Source organism: Barbus barbus (assembly GCF_936440315.1).
Source record: "Barbus barbus genome assembly, chromosome: 3".
NCBI lineage: Eukaryota > Metazoa > Chordata > Actinopteri > Cypriniformes > Cyprinidae > Barbus > Barbus barbus.
Window position 1 is genome coordinate 29,322,994 of NC_136731.1, and position 4,652 is coordinate 29,327,645.

The 4,652-nt window shown below is 34.5% G+C and overlaps 1 long non-coding RNA gene across 1 annotated transcript; it reads left to right on the forward strand.

Annotated features, from left to right (window-relative positions):
- Positions 1 to 1,361: 1,361 nt before the first annotated feature.
- Positions 1,362 to 4,103, forward strand: LOC306856929. Its single transcript, XR_013783050.1, has 3 exons — positions 1,362 to 1,570; positions 1,945 to 2,042; positions 3,807 to 4,103. It is a non-coding gene; the product is annotated as an uncharacterized lncRNA (long non-coding RNA).
- Positions 4,104 to 4,652: the final 549 nt, after the last annotated feature.

The following is a 4,652-nucleotide window of genomic DNA, read 5'->3' on the forward strand; positions in this document are numbered from 1 at the left end:
TAGAAATAACAATTTGTATCTGTTCTGACCTGTTGCCACCTCTTAAACCTTCACAAGGGGACAAAGTAATTATTTCAGTCAATGCTATTTACATGAATAGCAGTTTTCTCTGCGAGTCTAGTGTCCCTTCGGGAGTGTAACACAGTATGTCGATGATGGGTAAGGATGGTAAGCTGTTGCCAAATGATTTCAACATTATTTTCAGACCTTTAACAGCCTCGTGAGCCAGACAAACCTCAATAATGGGATGAGAAAGCCCATTATCACCGTTATTCAGCTCTACTAACTACTGAACAAATGACCTCACCTGCAATTATCACACACCCCTGACAATTTCAGCTTTCTTTCTGCCTTTAAACATTACGTCTCTGTATAGCCAAAAAAAAAAAAAAAAAAATGGTGGTCATTTTGCATTATAGTCAGTCAGCCTTGGAAGAACATTTCCTCTGATTGTTTTCAGTTTGGATAAATTACATGGCCAGTGAACCGATGGACCTGTTTTCTGGTTAAAATGTGTTGAATTTCAGGCAGAGCTTTCTTTATACTGTGAAGCCTCACATGATCTCCCAGTAATAACGTTCATAAAACTGTGCCTATTTGAAACCAGTGTGGCAGCCCATACGGAAATCTAATATATGACATACATGTCCCTATATCAGTAGCGATGTTGTCATATATGTTACATATAAGGCAATATATTATCATCACATATATCCATCTTCTGGATATATGTATGTGTATGTTTATAACATGAAATTCCCATAGTAAAATTTGTATATAGACATATATTTAAAGTATGTATATGGTTCATTTTTATATGGTATTACATGTTATGACCATATATGTTAACAATATATATTAAAATGGTATATTGTATTATATGATATGACCATATATGTTAACAATATATATAAAAATGTATATGGTACTATATATATGTTTTTACCATTTGTTAACAATATATATTGAATTTATATATGCAAGTTTATTAGTCATATATGCCTAAACGATACAGCTCATTGTAAATTATAACAAAATTACTTTTTGCTTAACTTTATTCTTTGTTTCAGTTCAGTTTTCTGGGGAAAAAGTAGAGGGGGATGGGTTCGATGGGGGCACTTCATTTAACTGTTCATATGAGCTCTCATCGTTGCAATTATGGTGATTGTATTAAACGCAATTCATTAAAAAAGTTGAGCCAACTTAAAATAAGAATAATAAATTGAGAGAACTCAGTTTAAAGTCTGAAAAAAGCTGGTTGCCTTAAAATTTTAAGTTGGCTCAACAATTTTAATTTAATTTTTTTGTACGTGTGCGAATCAGCGCGATTGTGCGTGAACCTCACAATACCGTTTCTGCGCATGCGCCAAAATTCAAACACACACGCGCTAACGGCAGAGTCTGAGCAATGGCTGCAGCTAAACACAGTTGTCTACGTTAAGATGTTTTTCTTAGCAAGTGGTAGGAAAACAAATGTGCCAGCACCTTCACATAAAGTTTATACGACAATGATTTTATTGACGGGACCAACATCGCTGAGTGGAGCACTGGATGAGCTGCAGCGGTGCAGGTAATTTAGCTAGCTGCTACACTGATTTACTCCACGCTTTATTAAAATTCCTATGCTAATATTACATAGGAACTAAGTGTTGTATGATTGTTTTGGACTGCAAGAGCCTCTGTCCCTATACAGATCAGTTTCAAATATTCCCTGTCAGTGTTTTAAATATGATGTTATGCTAACGTTGCAGCTGCATTGATGTGTTTTGCCATTTGCTCGCGTTAAAGTTAATTTTAACTATATACATGTGCATATTACATAAAGGTACAGTACAATAAAAGATGTGACTTTGAGTTTTTGAAAATATGGTTAACCTACGGTAGTCAATTTTGTTCATATCTTTGCTGATAATTGTGCTTTTCCTGTTTGTGTCCCTTGAAAAGGTAATCAGTCCAGAAATTCTCAGAAAATAGAAGTGGAGGCTGAACCTGCAGATTGTGGATGGCAGTGATGTGAATGATGGAGCATCTACCCAGAAAAGGTTACATATTTTACTGAAACCAAAACTAACATCTGCAATATACTGTACATGTAAACAAATCAACTACCCTTTTTAATTTATTTTCTCCAGGCCAAAACGATGCCCTCATTAGTTATTATAAAACGTCTACTGTTTATTTCATTGATGCTAAATAGCAAACGAAATTGTAACCTTAGTTGTGAACTCTGTCATTGAAAACTTGGGTTAATATAGTATAATTCTTCATGTCTCTAGAGGCATTTTATTTGCATGGGCATGTAGGCTGTGCTTTGTTGCTGTTCTGTCTTGTCCTTAAGAAGGTGGAGCTCAGATCAAGTGGTATCTGGGAATATTTTACAACTACAACTTATAATTATTACATAATTAGTATTATACAGTCTTTTAAATAATCTTTTAAATAAAAACTTTTAGAATCTTTTAAATTTTGTTTTAATACTCAATATACACTACTCACACAAAGTTATTTATGGAAAATGTAAAATGTTCACGCTACAGTGAAATTATATCATGAAAGTAGGGCATTTAAGTAGAAGCATGCAGTGGTAATTTCTTCATCTCAAACAAATGGTGGTGGCTATACCACAACAAACATATCAATGTCTCAATAACTTGTCATGTGTCCTTGAGCATCAATTACAGTTTGACAACGATGTCTCATGCTGTTCACAAGTTGACTTATTGTATGCTGAGGCATGGCATCCCACTCTTCTTGAAGAGCTGCCCTCAGGTGACTGAGGTTCTGGGGTGCAGGGTCTGCACGACGACTCAGCTGATCCCACAGGTTTTTTATGGGATTCAGGTCTGGAGAAAGTGCAGTCCACTTGAGGTACCCCAGCCTCCAGCAGCCGTTCCCTGATGATGTGACCTCAATGAGCTGGGGCTTTGTCATACAGAATACAGAACTGCCCTACACCTTGTGAATGGTAGTGTGACAAGCCAATACTACCTAAATAACATCTTTAATCCAGTCATTGTGCCTCTGCATGAGCAACACAGGCCTGATTTCAACTTCATGGACGACAATGCCCCAGCTCATCGAGGTTGCATCATCAGGGAACGGCTGCTGGAGGCTGAGGTACCTCAAATGGAGTGGCCTGCACGTTTTCTACACCTGAAACCCATAGAAAACCTCGTAGAAAAAGTCGTTGTGCAGAGGGTCGTAACCCTGCACCCCAGAACCTCAGTGACCTGACGGTAGCCCTTCAAAAAGAGTGGGATGCCATGCCTCATGCCACATTTTTTTGTTGTGGTATACCCACCACTGTTTTTAGCTTTTGTTTCAATAAATACTTTGAGATGAAAAAAATTACCACTCCATGCTTCTTCTTAAATGCCCTACTTTTATATAATATCACTGTAGCATGAACTTTTTACATTTTTCATAAATTTCAGTTGAAAGTCAAATATCCCTAACTTTTTGTGAGTAGTGTATTTCTCATATGTAGTTAACACTTTAAGACATAGGCACAGTTCTAATTTAAAAGCAAAATTAAACTGGTACAGTGTTGGATTGCAAGATTTAAACAGATTAAATGTATATATTTTAACACCATATTGACTAAAATCATGTTTAGTTTACTGTACGACCCAACACTACCAATGTTAAAATTTGTTTTTAAATGTTGAGCACTTCCTGAAATACATAGTGTTCAGATAATTAGATTTTTAATATTATACATTTAAGTGTAAATGTAATTCTGGGCCTAGTAAATCAATTTATTGTTATTATATTATAAAAACCTAACTTTTACTAATTTCTTCCAGATGCAGTGATCCAGAAATGTCTTCACCGGGGGCCTCTTCGGGATGGCAATAAACCAAAAATTACCCAAGCTGTGGGAATAAAAATCTGTAGACCTTTAGCTGAACCACTACAATTGGTTGATGTTCTGTTTCTTATGCCTGTTCAGTGTTTTGATTATATATATAAATGTTTATATATGTAAATGTTTATATGTAAATGTTTCTTTTTTCTTTTCTTTTTTTTGATTGTGCAGCTCAATAAGATTGTTTAATTTGTTAAAGATTGTTCTAATTAAATAAAGACTTGAAATAGATGTTACTTTTTGTATCTTATTGCACCATTTAACATTTTAGGCTTAAGGCATGAAATGTGCAATGCACTGCAACTTTGTAGATGCATACAACCTGTATTAAAATATAATTTTAAAGATCAAAGATCACATATTAAAAGATCAAATATATGAAACCATATATTTCATAATTAAAAGATTGTCATATATAAGTGACACGTCACATATGTAAATCATTTGCATATATGTCCAATTTGTATATAACGCATAATTACAAAAGACATATATCTCACATATATTAATCATTCTATACATTCCATATATGGCAATACATTTATTATACATACATAAACATATATTTTTGTATGGGGTAGACTTATATGTCAATATATGAAATTGTCCCATTTTCTAATATGATTCATATATGAATAGGGCATATATAAAACATGTATTGCTTATAAGGGAATTTCGTATATGCACATATATTACATTTCCGTATGGGAGAGTTGCTAATAAAAGCAGAGTGATTTATTCTGCAGTGTGAATAGCGACCAATTTTGCCCTCACACCACAGCAC